General features: G+C 36.2%; 1 protein-coding gene and 1 long non-coding RNA gene across 2 annotated transcripts in view; both read left to right on the top strand.

Moving 5' to 3' along the window:
- Positions 1-20232, top strand: part of LOC141290522 (PR domain zinc finger protein 5-like) — a 71267-nt gene that overhangs the window by 21285 nt on the left and 29750 nt on the right. The window lies entirely within an intron of this gene.
- LOC141291633 (uncharacterized) lies at positions 1160-5571 on the top strand. Its single transcript, XR_012340353.1, has 3 exons — positions 1160-3389; positions 3744-3846; positions 4778-5571. It is a non-coding gene; the product is annotated as an uncharacterized lncRNA (long non-coding RNA).

The raw sequence follows: 20232 nt of genomic DNA, 5'->3' as shown, positions 1-20232 counted from the left end.
CTAAAACGCTATGTCCCTTACTTTAATAATGTTAAACCACAATATGACTGGTATGTACTATTGTTTATTACTTAAATGTAATGTTGTCTTAGCTACAGTATGTAAAGTTAGACTGAATCTCTCGTGGTGTATGTGGCCGTTCACATGTCGCGTTTTTTGCGCACTGAAGTTAATAGACGTTATGCGCAACATTCTTCCGGGTTCTACAAAACAGCCTTAACTACTTCCGGCCGTCCGCTACTGGTACAGCGAAGATAGGGACGTTCTAAAACACTTAACGTGAAAAACGCTTAACGTGGCTTAAAAAACGACCAGGAAACCCCAAATTTATGTCAAACCTTACTTCTAACAAACACTAACTACTGTCAAAAGAACGAGCCCTTATTCCACAGATAAAGTGAATAATATCACGTTAAGCGTTTTCTCCCCCATTGAAGCCCATAAGGAGACAGCTTAACGTGGTTTAACGTACCTCAACAGCGATCAGGGAAGACCAAATTTATGTCAAAATGTTACATTTAATAAACACTTGCTGCTGTCAAAAGAATGAGCTCTTATTCCGCATATAAAGTGAATATATCACGTTAAGCGTCCCCCATAGATAAGGAAATAACGTGGCTTAACGTATATAACATTAGAAATTTCTGGAGAAAATGTGATGGTACGCAAAGTTGCTCCAAATTCATGACTTCTTTATAATAAGTAAAATTTGACAGAAGGTACGCTAAACCAGCCTGAGTCCATGCACTATGGGGAACGCGTAGCTTGATATTATTCTCTTTATGCTGCTCGTTCTTACAAAATAAGCTGCTGTTAAAAGAATGAGCTCTTATTCAGCGTATAATGTTACGCGTTATTCCCCATAGAAAAAAAACAAACAAAAAAAACACGTTCTGCTGTCAAAAGAACGAGCAGCATAAAGAGAATAAAGTTACGCGTTCCCCATAGAAGTCCATTATAAGGACTCAGCTTAGCCTGGTTTAGCGTACTTTAACCACGTCTTCTGTCAAATTTTACTTATAATAAAGAAGTCATGAATTTGGACCAACTTCGCGTGCCATCACATTTTCTCCAGATATTTGTAATGTTTTACGGTAGAGAAAAAAATAAAATATTCATTCTATTCTATTGGGACAATCGACCACACAAAAACGGAGCTGCGGTTGGCAACAATAGATTTATTTTTAAACTCTGCTGCCAAGCAGGGTGAGAGGGACATCACTGCATCGAATTGTTTTTGTTATTTCTAGGAAGGGGAATTAACGCTTAACGTGATATTATTCACTGTATATGCTGAATGAGATCTCATTCTTTTGACAGCAGCAAGTGTTAATTATATGTAACATTTGACATAATTTTTTTTTCCCAGTCGTTGTTAAGATACGTTAACGTTAAGCTTTTTTTGTAATGGAATAGGGGAGCGATTACTTTATATGCTGAATAAGAGCTTGTTCTTTTGACAGCAGCAAGTGTTTATTGTATGTAACATTTGACATAAATTTGGTCTTCCCTGATCGCTATTGAGGTAAACCCACGTTAAGCTGTTTCCTTATAATGGGCTTCAATGGGGGAGAAAACGCTTAACGTGATATTATTCACTTTATCTGTGGAATAAGGGCTCGTTCTTTTGACAGTAGTTAGTGTTTGTTAGAAGTAAGGTTTGACATAAATTTGGGGTTTCCTGGTCGTTTTTTAAGCCACGTTAAGCGTTTTTCACGTTAAGTGTTTTAGAACGTCCCTATCTTCGCTGTACCAGTAGCGGACGGCCGGAAGTAGTTAAGGCTGTTTTGTAGAACCCGGCAGAATGTTGCGCATAACGTCTATTATTTCAAATGTAGATGCCAATATACGCTCATAATGGAAGCAGAGCCATATAAAAAGAGAGTTGCGACACTCCCATAGGCTTCCATAGGAACTGAGGAATGCGGAAGTAAAGCGTGTCATGGAGCGGTCAATAGTTCCAAACAACCAATAGCTCCTCCATTGAAGCCCATTCATTTCAGCGCTTCTCAAGCACAGTCGCAAGTATATTGAAGAAATTATTGCATTTCTTTACATTTTAACGCATCAGTTGACCTCTCGAAAAACTGGCCAATAGTGGTGTTTTATGAAGCTAGTTATAGTTAATGTTTATCGTTAAAAAATCAACAGTTAAACTGTAAATGCAGCTGGATAACGTGAGAAACACCGTAATAGCGACCATAACCAGATACTAGTTGTCATATTTTTATGTTTTTAGTCTTTCTGCAATCTTTCTCTCACTGTAGGAGGTTGAATGAGTTTCAGTGAAGACTGCATTCAAGAAACACGATAAAAATGTATGCTGAATGCAATTCGTTGCCTTGTGTTTTTTTTAAACATTATTTTCATCTTTTCTATTATGTTAAATGCCATTTTTGCTTGCCTTTTATAATATTCACTTATGTTGTATATTTGAATATCATAAAACAAGAGTAAATTACTTTTTTTTAATTTAACATTAAATCATTAAATCGAAACATACTGTATGATCATGTCCAAATACACATGCAGATGTATTTAACCTTAAAGATTACACTAACTGTAATCTAAATACTATATTAGAAAATGTTATCTTTTAAATGGTCAGGATCATTATTGCACATATTAAGTACAAAAAAACCTCCTCAAAATATTTACTAAATAGAACTTAACTATATATATTACAGTTATTTAATTGAATAAAAGTTACACTTAAGGTGTTTGGTCACATTTGACTGCAATTATTTCTCTTTATCACTCCCCAGAATAAAATGCGATTGTAAAGCGTATTCAGAGAAGTTATCAATACACAATCAATGCACATTATGTGTTAATAATTACTCGAAATTGCTGCAAATATAGTAAAACTGCTGTCTATCCTATTTAACTCCATTCAAACACATTGACAGCGCGGAGCTCGTTGGAACTATTGAGAGCTCCATGAACCACGTGACCGTGCGGCGGCGAGATCAAAGCGTGTCGCAACTCTCTTTTTATATGGCTCTGAATGGAAGCTCGTTTTTTCCAGGCGCGGGACATGGTTGCTTAGCAACGGCAGACGCCATGTGAGAGCAAGCTGCGTTTTGGAAAGAATGAGAAACTGATGAGAAAGCGACGCCTCTTGCGTTTTCACGCGTTTTTAGGCGCGGCATGTGAACGGCCCCTTACTCTTCCTCTGTTTTAGTGAATGCCTGTGTTGCATTACAAACTAGGAGACCAGTATAAACCTTAAACTAATTGAACCACATTTGTTTTTCAGATTTGATCAGATTTCACAAGACTTTAGGAAGCTATATCCAGAGTCAGACTTTTTGAAGACTGGGCTACAGTTGCAGACCTAATTCTTGCCAGTGCTCAGCAAGGTGCATTCCTGGGTGACATGACTTAAGGTAAGCTTTTTCTTATAATATGTCAATCTGTAAAAACAATATGCAACTGTATTTGACACACATAAACTGGTAAATACAATGGTACAGTAACACTTAACTATTTGCTTATTAGCTTGTATATTGGCTGTTAATTAGTACTTATGAAGCACATACTGATGCCTTATTCTGCATGAGCATATTCTAGATCCCTGAATCTGACCCCATACCTAAACTTAACCTGCAGTAGTTGAATGAGGGTGGGAATTAATTTGCATTATTTAAAGGAATGAAGAAATCTTCATATGAAAGTGTTTCAGTTTGTTGTTTTGATTATAAAATATATTTCACAGTTTGCATATTATTCCTATGGTTTAGATGCTAAAGGGGAAAGTGCTTTCAAAGTCCTGCCCACTCTGGATAAAAGGTCTTCAGACCCACAACCACGGAATCCCGGAGGCCATTCATTGACGTACAACCTGTAAGTTTTGTTTTACATTTTCTGCTCTAATAAGGGTGTATATATATATAAACACAGTGGTGGCCAAAATTATTATAACAGTAGTATTTTCACCAGCTAAAAAATGATTTTAAGTCAGTGTTTATCTTTTGCTGTAGTGTGTCAGTAAGAAATATCAGTTTACATTCATTTTGCCTTTAATTAATCCAGTGAGGTTTTTGTTTGCACAACAGCCAATCCTCCACACAGAGATCTGATCTCATCATCATCCAGTCTGTCTGGAATGACATGAAGAAACAGAACAAACTGAGACAGAATCCAGAAGAACTGTGACAATGTCTCCAAGATGCTTCAAGAGACCTACCTGCAAAGCTACCTGAAAAACTATGTGCAAGTGCACCTAGTGTAGGGCAAAAGCTGCTTTAAACGTAAAAGGACGGTCAAACCAAATGTTGATTTAATTTAGTTAATCAAGGTTAATTGATAAAGAACATTTATTTATGACATTATTTGTGACAGCATCATTTTATGACATTTTTAGACAAGTGCTTAAAACTTTTAACAGTACTGTAGCTTTGCAGTTAGGTCTCTTGGAGCATCTTGGAGACGCTGTCACAGTTCTTCTGGATGATGATGAGAACAGATCCTGTGTGGAGCACTGGCTGTTGTGCAAACAAAAATATCACTGGATTATCACAATTAATGGCAAAATGAATGGAAATGTAAACCGATATTTCCTACTGACACACTACAGCAAAATATATAAATCACTGACGTAAAACCTTATTTAGCTGGTGAAAATACTAGTGTTCTAATAATTTTGACCACAACTGTATGAAAAGTTGAGAAGCAAAATGAGCATTTATTTCATGCCTCTGTGTTTATGTTCATAAAATACACTTAACTTAAAATGTTAGTTATGTTGCAAGACTAAATGGCGTATAATTAACAGGTGGGGACCAACATGGTGGATTTGAGCCTTGGGATGAGACAACAACATTTCTAGACCTTCGCCATTGTTCCAGGCCATGCCATTGAAGCGGACTTGTTGCCTGGGAATTTCTCCAGCTTGCAGTATATCATATTGATGGACATAAGTCTTCATGTGTGAAGTTTTTGAGGGCAAATTTTTTTCTTGTAACATGTTTTAAATTGTAAGAATTGTCTGGTGGACTCTTTTGTTTGGATTAGTTTTAATGGCACGATGTTTGGAATGATTCTAATGTGGTAATAATTCATTTTTGAGTGTTCTGCTGCTGCAATGTTGACATAAAGAATAGGAATATATTGTGCCTTGTTTACAGTTTTGTGATTAAAGGAAACTGATCTACTAAAACCGTTATTTGTGTCTGTAAGGGTTGGACAAAATGTGTGACAGCTGCACCTATTTGAAAACTGTATTAAATTGAAAACTCATTAAATTGACATTTACAGATGCATTTTTTTGTGTTGTGTAACTGTATTACAGAAAAACAATAATAATTTTACATTCTTTTGTGATTTATATATTATTATTGGTAAATATAAAGGTAGCAAGGCAATTAGACAACAAATAACCCAATATTTAGGTAGTTTTTAACCCAGCAACACAGTTAATCTGACCCACTGGTTGGGTCAAATAAACAACCCAGCATTTTGGGTCAAATGATTTAACCCAGCACTTGGGTCAAAACAACCCAACGCGTGTTCTGTCCCATAGTTACCCAGCAGCTGGGTTATGGTTGGGTTATTTTTTAACCCAGCACTTTTTAGAGTGTATACTTCTTTTAAACAAAAAATAGGAAGGTATACTTTCAGTCTACTAAAATGACATTTAAGTATACTTGACATATACTTAGAAAAAGTCTAAATATATTTGAGCTATACTTGTGCTCTGAGAATCCATGTTTTCATTGTTATATGCTAGGAACGCTATTAAACATAATTTTCAAAATACAAGTGAAGAAGAAACCGAAACAACAGATGCTTCTACATGTAATCTAATACAATCGTCAGACATAAAACAGCATTAAAACCATAGATATGGAAAACTGTGTAATGTTATGGAATAAAATATCGACCCATGAAGAAGTAATAATGACTGTCAAGCTTTGGGGTGTTGATCAACTCCATCTACGTTTGGATTACAATGAATAGTCTTTTTGTCCAAAATGTTGTTTATTTATTTTATATTTTATTTTATTTTAGATCCCACAGGTATGTTTTCGTCATGAGATCAGGTAGTCAAGTCAAGTTGGTGCTAAACTCCGCAGGATGTTGGCCTTCCAGGACCAGGATCGGACGCCCCTAACTTAGGTCTTCAGCCCTGCTCCTGGGGACCAACTGTCCTGCAAATTAAATTTTCAACCTGCTTCAGCAGGTTCAAGTGTGTTTGATTAGGGTTGTAGCTAAACTCTGCTGGAAAGCTTGGTCGTTAAGGGACGGTGTCCTGCATAGTTTAGCTCCAACCCCAGCTAGACACACCTGAACCAGCTAATCAAGCTCTTACTAGGCTTACTAGAAACTTAAGGCAACTTAGAGCTAAACTCTGTAGGACACCGGTCCTCCAGAACAGAGATTGGGCATCCCTTTCTTACAATTTAAAAAAAATATGAACTTGACAACACTGTTAGACAGTAAATTGTATCACTGTGGTCTCTTTTTGTCTGGTGTGAAACATACACTCTTAAAAATAAAGGTGCTTTAAAAGGTTCTTCACAGCGATGCCATACAAGAACCATTTTTCGTTCCACAAAGAACCATTCAGTCAGAAGTTCTTTAAAGAACCATCTCTTTCTTACCTTTTTATAATCTGAAGAACCTTCTTTCACCACAAAGAACCTTTTGTGAAACAGAAAGGTTCTTCAGATATTAAAGGTTCTTTATGGAACCATTTAGACAAAAGAGCATCGTGAAGAACCTTTATTTTTAAGAGTGTAGCCATCATGTTTTCCTCTGTATCATTCACTTTTGTATTAGAGAACAGAGTCAGGGAGGTACAACACCAATACAGATGGATTACAATCATCTAAAAAGCAGGAGTTTGGGGTTCCACACTCGCCTCATGGGCTGCTCATTGTCCGCCTGATTAATGTTGCACACAATAACGACAAAACAACAAAAATAAGCTTTCTTAAAATCCAGTCTGATTCCAGTCTGATTGACTGGCTTTTCATAATTTCCGTTGGTCAGGCTGCACCGTGCACAGGTTTTAATCAAGCCACTGGAAAACAAAGTCGTGTTTACAGGATACCGATCTTAGAACGAGCGTTTCTCAGGAAGAACTGATCCCTGGATTTGTTCGAGATTGCGAGGTTCATGGCGTGAAATCTCTAAGCGGCATTACTTAGTTATTATTGCTTTAGTTACACAACATATTCCACATTGTCAGACAAATGTCCATAAAAAATCGGTGCTTACTACTTCTGGACAGATGGAAATTCTGACCACAAAGTTTAAACACTATTTCCAATCATTTCTTTGATGTTGTGTGGAAAGTCATATGTAAATAAGCTAAACTTTCTTCAGTGCTGTGTGGAAATTTGTAAACAAGCTAAGCTGTAAATAACACTTAAAAACAAATCAACAACGTAAGTTGCTGCTTAACTGCCCTTACCAAAAAGAAGTATACTTCAAGTTTATTTTATGAAGTATATTTATAAGTGTACTTTATGTAGTAAGTCTACAAATATCAGTGTTCTAGTAGTATACTTTTAAGTGTTCTATTTCAATACTCCTTGGGACTAAATTGGCTCGCATTCTAGTATATAAAAGTACACTTTAAAGTATACTTTAAGTATGACAGTAGTAAACTTTGAGTAGTTTACATCTATGTTTTCAGTTTGTACTGCAAGTATACTAAAAGTGAACTTATAGGTATACTGATAGTTTACTAATTAAACACTTTTTTATGTATTTTTAGTACACTTTGAAGTATAGTCTCAGTAAACTACTAGTTTAGTAGTTTTATACTGTAAGTATACTCGTAAGTTTTCTTTAAATGAACTTTACATCATACTTTAAGTATACTACTATTTTCCTATTTAGGTATTAATTTGTATATATTTTGTTATATGAATATCTGAACATACAAAACATCAAACGAAAGAACAGGGTATCTGCTTGTAAAAAAAAAAAAAAAAAACATTTTATTCTAGCTTCATGCATTCTTTTTTTATAAAGACTTGAATGTGGGTAAGTTTCATAAATAATAAATAAATAAACAACATTTTGAACAAAAAGCTAAAAAAAAGACTATTCATGATAATCAAAATGTAGATGGAGTCGATCAACACCCCAAAGCTTGACAGTCATTATTACATCTTCATGGGTCAACATTTTATTCCATAATGTTACACAGTTTTCCATATCTATGGTTTTGATGCAGTTTTATGTCTGACGATTATGTTAGATTACATGTGGAAACATCTGTTGTTTCGGTTTCTTCTTCACTTGTGTTTTGAAAATGATGTACAGAAGATGTATAACAGCACCCCTAGCATATAACAATGAAAACACGGATTCTCAGAGCACAAGTATAGCTCAAATATACTTAGACTTTTTCTAAGTATAAGTCAGGTATACTTAAATGTCATTTAAGTATATTCCTGAGAAGTATATAAAGCACATTTCGGAGAAGTAGACTGAAAGTACACTTTCCTATTTTTTAGTTTAAAAGAAGTATACTAATAGCACACTTGAATAAACTTCTTTTTCGTAAGGGATGTTATGGCTAATAAATTGATTGAATCGAATGAATTGGTTCTTGGCTAGAGTGCGCTGCAAAGTGGACCAGATTTTATGTCGATTAAAGGCTAAAGGAGTTTCACTTGATTTAAAACAGGGTTTCACTTGATTTCCATCCGATAAATGATTTCACGCAACAATTAAACCTTGAGGAGGCAAAGTGGTACTATCTCAGGGCTGGAGTGACATGTTTATGGTGCTCAGATGTGGAAGGATAGCAGTATGAAATGTTACAGCACAGCTGTAGGAAGTCCTGCACATGTATCTTGTAATGCTAAAGGAAGCCGAGGCACGCGCTTGTGTGTGTAGTGATGGGTAATTCTTTGGGATGTTCTCGCTGCAGGAGGTTGTGTCCTCACAGTAGTCTAACAGTGCACACTTAGACAATCTCACACACTCACACACACACACTGTCCATCCACATCTGGAAAGTGAAACCCATCCACTCCAGTAAGACTATGTATGTGTGTGATATAAACATCTCTACTGAACTGCCTACTGCTGGATCCAAACAACAGAAGAAGAGCAGCTTTTTCCACTTGAATGAATTCAGATTCAAGATGTGTTTGGGAAATATTTTTCCTCAGTTACTGTATCTGCCACTGTTGATTGATTTGACGACAGCGCTGGGAGTAGGGCTATGCAAAACTACGCTTTCTCAACACTGATTAGTTGGAGGGTTGTTTGAATTAGGGGCTCCCCGAGTTTTTCATGCTAGGAAAAATAATGGTCAAGCTCAACCCACCAAAAGTGTGTTATACGAATAAGAAAACACACACATTTGCTCTCTCTCTCATTTTTCATTTAATAATAACTACAATTGCCTTCGTTTATTTAAAAACGTAAATATTTCGTTGTCACTGGGTAGGTCTACTTTTTAAATTTCAATGCATTGCTCTTTATTGATGTACTCTAATGATGCATTGGTATTTATTGAGAATTAGCAGTAAATGAATCATTTGTTGAATCAGTAGAAGTAGGTCAGGATTCATCAGAAGGATTCATCAAACTGTTTTAACATAATTATGCTGGTTTAGGATAATGTCCAAAATAGACACATTAGAAGTGTTTTGGGAGCTGTTCAAGTAGCTGGATGTAACAGAATAGAACGAGACTCCTGTAAAAACTCATGAGATACTAAAAAGTGGACAAATTTTTAATATTAAATGGTTAATTCCGAAGGGACTTCATTTAGCGATGCAACTGCTTTGAATTGAATTGTACCTGTTAAAGGGATAGCTCACCCAATAATGAAAATTAGCCCATGATTTACTCACTTAAGCCATCCTATATGACTTTCTTCTTTCAGACAAATACAATCTCCTGGCTCTTCCCAGTTTTATAATGGCAGTGAATGGCTGTTGAGATTTTGAAGTCCAATAAAGTTCATCCATTCATCATAAAAAGTGCTCCACACGGCTCCAGGGGGTTGATAAAGGCCTTTGCATTTGTGTAAGAAAAATATCCATATTTAAAGCTTTATAAACCATAATCTCTAGCTTACGCTAACTGGTGTACATGCGTCCATGAGAGAGTGGTGTTCCAGCGGATGATAGGTTGTAGGCGTAGCATAAGCTCTAGTGAGAAGTGACAAATTAGAAGTACAAAACAAGGATTTGTAAAGAAAAATGTCAGAGGATTTTGATATAAGCTAAGAGGAGACTGTTTTTTTCTTTGCTGTTAACAAAACATGGTTGCTGTGAGACTAGCATATTCTCACCAGAACTTCCGCTCCACTGGAACACCATTCTTTTGTCAACGTGTGTACAGCAGTTAACAGAAGCTAGAGAGTAGGAGAGGTTCACTTCCAGAACAAAAATTTACAGATAATTGACTAACCCCCTTGTCATCCAAGATGTTCACGTCTTTCTTTCTTCAGTCGTAAAGAAATTGTTTTTTGAGGAAAACATTTCAGGATTTCTCACCATACTTCTATGGTGCCCGTGATTTTGAAATTCCAAAATGCAGTTTCAATGCAGCTTCAAAGGGCTCTAGACGATCCCAGACCAGGAAGAAGGGTCTTATCTAGCGAAACGATTGGTTATTTTCTAAAAAAAAAAAAAAAAAGACAGTTTATGTACTTTTTAACCTCAAATGCTCATTTTGTCTAGCTCTGCATTTCAGGATTTCTCTCCATATAGTGGACTTCTATGGTGGCCACGAGTTTGAACTTCCAAAATGCAGTTTAAATGCAGCTTCAAAGGGCTCTAAATGATCCCAGCTGAGAAAGAAGGGTCTTATCTAGTGAAATGATTGGTTATTTTCTAAAAAAGAGAAATATATATATTTCAATTTATATACTTTTTAACCTCAAACGCTGTCTTGTCTAGCTCTGCGTGTACTCTGTGTATTCCAGTTCAAGACAGTTAGGGTATGTCGAACTTTAAAATTGTCCTACATCACTGCAGAAGTACAGACCCAGTGTTTACAAAGTAAACGTGCAAAGGAGATCAAACGCCCTTTACAAAATAGATAAAACAGCGATGTAGGACGGTTTTGAAACTGGAGGAGAAAATGAGATGGGAGTTTTTCGACATACCCTAACTGTCCTGAACTGGAATACACAGAGTACATGCAGTTCTAGACAAGACAGCATTTGAGGTTAAAAGTATATAAATATATATATTTTTTTTTAGAAAATAACCAACCATTTCGCTAGATAAGAGCATTCTTCCTCGGCTGGGATCGTTTATAAGCTGCATTTAAACTGCATTGGAAGTTCAAACTCATGGGCACCATTGAAGTCCACTATATGGAGAGAAATCCTGAAATGTTTTCCTCAAGAAACTGAATTTCTTTACGACTGAAGAAAGAAAGACATGAACATCTTGGATGACAAGGGAATAAGTAAATTATCTGTAAATTTTTGTTCTGGAAGTGAACTTCCGATTAAGGTTTATAAAGTTTTAATATGGGTATGTTTCTTACACAAATGCATTGATTCTCTTCAGAAGGCCTTTAGTTAACCACTTGGAGCCGTGTGGAGCACTTTTATGATAGATGGATGCACTTTATTGGACTTCAAAATCTCAACAGCCATTCACTGCCATTATAAAGCTTGGAAGAGCCAGGATATTTTTCAATTAAACTCAGATTGCATTCGTCTGAAAGAAGGAAGTCATATACACGGGTGGCTTGAGGGTGAGTAAATTATGGGGTAATTTTAATTTTTGGGTGAACTATCCCTTTAAGACGTGTGAAAATTTGGTGTGATAAACTTTTTGATTTGAATGAATGACTGTTAAAGGAGTAGTTCACTTTCAGAACAAAAATTTACAGATAATGTACTCAAGCCCCTTGTCATCCAAGATGTTCATGTCTTTCTTTCTTCAGTTGTAAGGAAATTATGTTTTTTGAGGAAAACATTTCTCCATATAATGGACTTCTATGGTGCCCCCGAGTTTGATCTTCCAAAATGCAGCTTCAAAGGGCTCTAAACGAACACAGCTGATAAAAGAAGGGTTTTATCTAGCAAAACAATCGGTTGTTTACTAAGAAAAATTAAAATTTATATACTTTTTAACCTCAAATGCTCGTCTTGTCTAACTCTGTGTGTACTCTGTGTAGAGATTAAAAAGTATATAAATTGTAAATGTTTTTAGAAAATAACCGATCGTTTCGCTAGATAAGACCCTTCTTCCTCAGCTGGGATCATTTAGAGCCCTTTGAACCTGCATTTAAACTGCATTTTGGAAGTTCAAACTCGGGGGCACCATAGAAGTCCTCTATATGGAGAGAAATCCTAAAATGTTTTCCTATATTTAAGGGTTCTTTAAAAAATACAAAGCACACATTGCTTCACCTACTTCATGCATGCAGCCTCTGCGTGTGCACATACTCTTTGGTGCGCATGATGAAATGAGCGCGGGATGGGAGAAAAGTGCTGAAATGGAAGATTTGGTCGCAAAAAGAAACGCAACGTCGGTCATATGGAAGTATTTTGGATACAAAAACGATGATGCTGACCAAAAACAGGTGCTTTGTCGGGAGTGCCTGGCAGTTGTTGCCACAACTCGCGGAAACACTACGAATTTGTTTGACCATTTAAGTCGGCACCACAAAGCACTGTGTATGACGAATGCAAAACCAGATCAGATTGCCGTCCAAAGCAAAAAACTATTTCGGATGCGTTTGCCAGTGTGACGCCTTACGAGAAGGGCTCTAAGCAACAGAAAGATGTCACTGATGCTATTACATTTCACCTTGCGAAAGACATGGTACCAATAAACACGGTCACCAAGCAGGGTTTTACAAACATGATCCGCTCGCTTGACAAGCCTTATGTTATGCCGTCACGCACTTATTTTTCTCAAATTGCCATCCCAGAGCTGTACAACAAATGCAAGGCACAAGTGGAATATTATGCAGCAACAACCGCTTCAATGAGTAAATTAATGCATACAGAAGCACCAAATAGGTGTATTTGAATATTTATATTTACTTTATGCAGCAGTTCTGAGAAAGAAGCCAATTTTTGTATAGAGTTGTTGAAAAGTTTAATCTTTTTTGTTATCTGATGAGCAACACTTGTTTTACTTTGGCTAAACAAAGTATGCAAAACTAAAAAAAAAAGAATCTTCTGACATTTTTTTTTTTTTTTTTTCAAATTTTGTGACAAAATATATTTACTAATCTGTTTTCAAAAAAGAAGTTGAATAAAATGTTAAATTACTTATTTCGTCACTCATGTTAATTCCTTAATGTGATAAAGAAGTGTCCTCTTTTCATTCTCAAAATGAGTTCCCTTCCATCAGGGTAAAAGCAACATTCATTATTAATTTCACAACATATTAGAGCAGGGGTTCCCAACCTTTTTTACTCTGGGGCCCCCCTCCTTCTCCGGACAATTTTGCAAGGCCCCCCTATGCCTGACATGTCCTCTTATACAGTGCTTCCGCAGTAAAGAAAAAATATTTATTTTGAAACCTTTTTTTATTAACCAAAACATTTGTTTTGCCTTATTATTCTTCTACTGCATGTTATAAAAAAACTCAAAAATCAAACAAACTTTAAATTAAAACTTAAGTTTACCTTATAATCTTTAAAGAAAACCTCTGCTCAATTCTAACTTTTAAAATTATTTTACTTAAGACATTCTTTACAACTTCAGAGTACTTTTTCTTAAATAAGTGAACCTGCCGTATAACAGGGAGATACCAAAAGACCACTAAACCTATCCCTTTGAACTTGACTGACTGAATATCTACTGTTTGTATCCATTAAAAAAATAATACACAAATTCAAAATACAGCAAATACATTCTAAATCTGTTGAAACACATCGATGTGAAGGTTTGGGATCAGTGAACTCTGTCAGTGCGCGCCTGATGCTCATAAACACCGAGCCTCACTCCTCTTCTATGGGTGAGCATCCATTATAAAACACTCAAAGGACAATAATTTGGACAACTAGGCAAATGTTTGAAATTTCACGCAAAAATAAGATAGGGATAAGAGCCCGAGAGCGCGCATAGTTTGTGAATCAATAGCGGACTTGCGTGTCTCATGTACGACTTTGACATACACGAGTGTTACATTAGGCACGCGCAAGTTCGTTATTATGACACTAATCATTTTTACCTTTACATTAGAGCGACGGTTTGCTTCATGCATGCAGCTGAGAGATGAAACAGTAGTTTGCGTACAGCGTTTGGAAGTTTTGAGCCGCCATTTAGTCTGTATTTAACAGTGCGATGAGGCTTGCTGTGCCGAGTCTGAAGCAATCGATCACAGAACACGAGAGAGGCTGTGCTTTTATTATTTTCATTTAGCGTATTAATAATGAAATTAAACAATTATAGGATAATATTTAAATTAATTTTAAGATATCTCGCGGCCCCCCTGGAGGATCACTGAGGCCCCCTAGTGGGTCGCGACCCCCCGGTTGGGAACCGCTGTATTAGAGCCTTGATTTGCCTGAATTGACAGTGAATAAGGTGAGTCAAACTGTTTATGAAACAACCCAAAATAAGCTTTAAAAAGTATTTTATTTCAGGGTTTTGATTATACTTTTACATTTTTTTATTCTTTGAAAATGCTTACAAAATTATCCCAATTATTTTTGAATTATTATTTGATTTTTAAGCAGTTCAAAACACCTGATGAACATAAATGAATTTGTACACATCGCAATATATATCGCAGGAAAAAAAATATATATCACAATGCAATTTTTTCCCAATATCGTGCAGCCCTAATTTCTTTACGACTGAAGAAAGAAAGACATGTTGGATGACAAAAGGGTTGAGTACATAATCTGTAAATTTTTGTTCTGAAAGTGAACTACTCATTTAATGTATCACCTCGTACTTTCAAAGAGAAAATGTGAATTTTCATTCATCCCATCTGCTGTTTTTGTTCACATTAGTCCAAACAGATAAATCGCATGTGAAACCCAGGCTGAATGTTTTCGCTAAATGAACATATCTTTAGACTGTCATCATGCAAAACCCTTCGCCAATTAAGCAAAACACTAGATTCATATCATTTCTATCACATTCAGCCAAAATAATCCATCTTGACAGATCTCAGTGTGTATAGGACTACGTGCATGTACATGTACTGAATACAGTGCGTACATGGTAATGTTTAAGCATGTGTGGCGGCCGCAGCATTAGTTGTGGAGGTCTGTCAGTAATCACCAGGTCAAGTGTGAAGTGATTGGGTGTGTCTGTGACTGATCAAAGTCAATCACTTATAGGTCAAAACCGATCAATATTGTATTACTGCACCGTTCCAGTCTGCGGGTCCGTACCCGGCGGCATTCAGGCCTGCATTTCAGTCGGTGTGTGTATGAATGTGTTAACCTGCTTTGAACGTTGAAATGAGAAAGAGGAAGCCAGGATGGAGTGTGTGATAGACAGGCCTAATGTCTTTCATACCCAAGGCCCTGAGCTACAAAGATCTCCCCGTAACACCAGCACAATGCTTGGCATGTGACAGGGACAACCATCTGTTCACCAGACACACACACACACACTCTCACACGAGGGGGGTGCCAAACGGATCGATTAGCAGACGGGGGTGTCTGGGGCCACAGGGGACCGCCGGGGATCTGGAAAGAGAGCAGAGACACTCGGGTCACACAAAGACGGTGTCGCATTACAACACATGCTAAATCAGTTAGCGGCTTTTCCGCACACACACACACCAGGGATTCAGATAGTGATCCTTTCGATAAATCAAAGTAACAAGTCGATTTTCACAGTTTTGGAAGCAAATGCATCAACTCACCGCTACAACACTGAAGTGTTTTAAGTTTTTTTTGTGTGTGTGATATTATGTGGATGCTTACCAGCCCATGTCAGAAGAGACCACCCTGATGTATTTTGTGATATTATGTTCTCTACATATGGCTCAGGTGATGCTTGGGCAATTGTTTTTTACCCATATGTATCATGTGCCAGTCAAGTCACTTTTAGTAGTAGAAGTACACTTACTTTTTTTGTTGGATAGGGACAATACAAATAGCATGATTCCAGCCAAAAGAAAAGAAAAATATGCCTTGTACATAAAGAGTATAGCAAATGCTACTTGGCATCTCGGGCCCCAATTAAGCCCCATAGATTAAAAAAAATGCCCACATATACAGTGGTGTGAAAAAGTATTGGCCCCCTTAATGTTTTTTTTTTTTTTTTTTTTGCATGTTTGTCACACTTTAATGTTTCAGATCATCAAACAAATTCAAATATTAATCAAGGATAACACAAGTAAACACAACATGCCGTTTTTAAAGGGAAGGGAAAAAAATCCAAACCCACATGGCCCTGTGTGAAAAAGTGAAAAAGCCGACCAAAATTACCCCAAGAGCGCAGCGACGACTCATCCAAGAGGTCACAAAAGACCCCACAACAACATCTAAAGAACTGCAGGCCTCTCTTGCCTCAGTTAAGGTCAGTGTTCATGACTCCACTATAAGAAAGAGACTGGGCAAAAATGGCCTGCATGGCAGAGTTCCAAGACGAAAACCGCTTCTGAGCAAAAAGAACATAAAGGCTCGTCTCAGTTTTGCCAGAAAACATCTTGATGACCCCCAAGACTTTTGGGAAAATACTCTGTGGACTGACGAGACAAAGTTGAACTTCAAACCAACAGTAAAATATGGTGGTGGTAGTGTGATGGTCTGGGGCTGTTTTGCTGCTTCTGGACCTGGAAGACTATGTTACGATAAATGGAACCATGAGTTCTGCTGTCTACCAAAAAATCCTGAAGGACAATGTCCTGCCATCTGCTGTGACCTCAAGTTGAAGTGAACTTGGGTTCTGCAGCGGGACAATGATTCAAAACACACCAGCAAATCCACCTCTGAATGGCTGAAAAAAAAAAGAAGACTTTGGAGTGGCCTAGTCAAAGTCCTGACCTGAATCCTACTGAGATGCTGTGGCATGACCTTAAAAAGGCGGTTCATGCTCGAAAACCCTCCAATGTGGCTGAATTACAGCAATTCTGCCAAGATGAGTGGGCCAAAATTCCTGCACAGCGCTGTAACAGACTCATTAAAAGTTATCGCAAATGCTTGATTGCAGTTGTTGCTGCTAAGAGTGGCCCAACCAGTTATTAAGTTTATGGGGCAAACACTTTTTCACACAGGGCCATGTGGGTTTGGATTTTGTTTTCACTTCATAATAATAAAAAAAAACTTAATTTAAAAACTGCATGTTGTGTTTACTTGTGTTATCTTTGATTAATATTTAAATTTGTTTGATGAACTGAAACATTAAAGTGTGACAAACATGCAAAAAAAAAATTAAAAAAAAGTCAAGAAGGGGGCAACACTTTTTCACACCACTGCACTTATACATAAAATAAATAAATAAATAAAAAACTCACACATCTACTGACTTTAGATGTGGTCACATTTTCATGAAAATTTTAAAAAGGGCCATTGTATTTTGTCAATATCGGTATAAAGAACAGCTCATGCAGAAGTCACTTCCAAAAGAAGTATGTTTTTCTGTTTTCCAGTGCAACAAATTTGCATGACCAACTTGAATAAGAGTAAAATTTTTGTGGAGAACTTTTCCAGCCTCAAGCAAAACTCCTATTGCAATCGTACACATTTCAATTGAATTGACTGGATTTCACCCATGAAATTTTGCAGAGCATCAGTAATCTTGCAAAACAAGTTCAGAGTGCTTTGACTTTTATTGTATATATATATATATATATATATATATATATATATATATATATATAAACACTGAGACATTTCCAAAAATATTTTATCATCCACATAATTTTAATTTTGGATGAACTATCCTTTTAAATTAAGGACGTATATATTATATATTATATATAATATATTTACTTTTTTTTTTTTATAAATTGGTACTAAGTTGGTTAGCAACCAATGTTACCTTTTAAATTAAAATTGTATTTCTTTATTTCTTTATTTAAATTCATCAATATTAGTTGATGTTGAATATTTTATAGTGCAAGCTCATTTCCCCAAATTTTCAAATCACTAGCACTAGCATAATTAAATACAGCTAAATGTAATTTTTAGTAATTCTCAAAAAAATATATAATGTTACATTATGATGTTGTTTGATTTTAGTTTTCAGACAAAATAGTACAGACTTTTTATCTGCCATTTATCTCTCAGGCTTCACAGATGATAATTGCAGCTAGAATTTTAATATCAGTGCAGCACTTAATTAAATCCAAATGAAATTCAGTCAAAACAATTCACCCCTTAAAATACCTTTATTCATTAACTTATTAATTATTCATTAATTTATTTAATACATTTATTTCATACTAAGTGTACTTCAAATGCATTAACATATTTACATCTGACATCCCAAACAAACAAAAAAAAGTGCACTTCCATAATGTACTTAATAATATGTAGCAAATGTGCTATTTTGGGACACCATAAATATGAACTGAAATGTATTTTAACAACAACAAAAAAGTATTACCACATGTAGTACACTTGAACCCACTAGTGCAAGAGAGATGAGAGTTCTAGTGTACTACAAGTAGTAATTAATGACATTTATAAAATATGTTAAAAGTACATTTTAGTTCATATTCCTGGGGTCTCACAAATAGCACATTTGAGTACTTAGATGTTCTAAAGATTATCTTAAGAAGTACTACAGCATATTTTTTTAGTATATTAAATACAACATTAGTGTGTGAAAATAGACCACTTCACATTACATTAAACGGTACATTATGGAAGTGCACTTACTTTTCACCTGGGATATCACTTAAGACTTACTGATAACTTTATTTGAAGTATTTTTTATTACACAATGCACATTTCTTAATATTTTACCTAAAATGTGTTTTAATATCACTATTAATAAGCATTTTATGATCCGTGTATAATATCAGTCTTTAAGTATTTTTCAGTATATCTTTAGCGGGACCTCAGAACTACTTCCACACAATGGAAGTGCATTATGGACAAAATTAGTTGTTCTAGTTTAGCAGACTTTAATTATACCAGTTTAGTATAACAAAAGTACAATTGCAGGAGATTTTTATTAAGCACATCGTTATGCAAATGTATTTGTAGTGTACACTCTTAAAAAAGGTGCTTTAAAAGGTTCTTCACAGCGCTGCCATAGAAGAACCATTTTTGGTTCCACAAAGAACTGTTCAGTCAAAGAACCATCTCTTTCTTACCTTTTTAACCTGAAGAACCTTCTTTTGCCACAAAGAAACTTATGTGAAACAAAAAGTTCATTCAGATGTTTAAAATTCTTTATGGAACCATTTAGACAAAAAGGTTCTTCTATGGCATCGTGATGCACCTTTATTTTTAAAAGTGTATTTAACACAAAATAAATGTATTTCAAATACAATTTCATCATTTTTTTTTCAGTAGGGACAATTCACACTCTTATGGACAACTCTCATTCTTAGGGACCATTCGCATAAGTCACATTTTTTGCGTTCAAAAACAACTAGAGCGAAAATTTAACAGAATGAAGGCTCTTTAAAAACTGAACTGCAAAAACCTGAACGCTGAACACCTCTGCACATTATTTAGTGGATCTAAATGCTGCTTACACATCACAGTTGAATCAGTGTAGACCAACACCCAAAGGGAAAAAGTCGCCAGATAACGAAGACTCCTGTTCTAAGACAGCATTGCATCAGACTGTGGAAGAAGAGGCAGAACCTCAGCCAGGAACGGTCCTTCTTAATACCATCTGCCTCTGAGAGCACAGACTCTTTTTGTCCTGAGCTAATCCCTGTTTTACAGACCTGACAGATGCTCAAATCCCTCGACCCAGGGTCCGGGACTCAACACTATCTCGCTGGATTCTTTTCTAATGTCTTCTACAGAGACCAAGACAAGCTCTAACCCAAGACCCTACTTGTTACATAAATGACGGATCTCATTCTGATGTAACATCTGTGAAGTGCATTGACTTGTTTGTCAACACTCTGACCTGTAAACCGACACTGACGTTCTTGCTGAAAGTTGCAAACGGGTATCAAACCATGCAAGACTCATCAACTTGACTGCAGTGGTGATAAATAGCTTTACAGGGTGAGGACGTTTCCTGATGACAGAAATACACACCCAAGACCAAAACCAAAGGAGAAAACCAGAGATAGATTGGGATGTGATATGTGGTTTTGAGATGCAGCTGGTGAAGACCAGAAGATTTTCTTGCATGTGCATGTTCTGAAACCATTTATAGAAATGCGTTGTAGGATG

The sequence above is a fragment of the Garra rufa genome, chromosome 18 (assembly GCF_049309525.1).
Source record: "Garra rufa chromosome 18, GarRuf1.0, whole genome shotgun sequence".
Taxonomy (NCBI): Eukaryota; Metazoa; Chordata; class Actinopteri; order Cypriniformes; family Cyprinidae; genus Garra; species Garra rufa.
The sequence above is the reverse complement of the archived record's forward strand: the minus strand, read 5'-3'. Positions and strand labels throughout refer to the sequence as shown.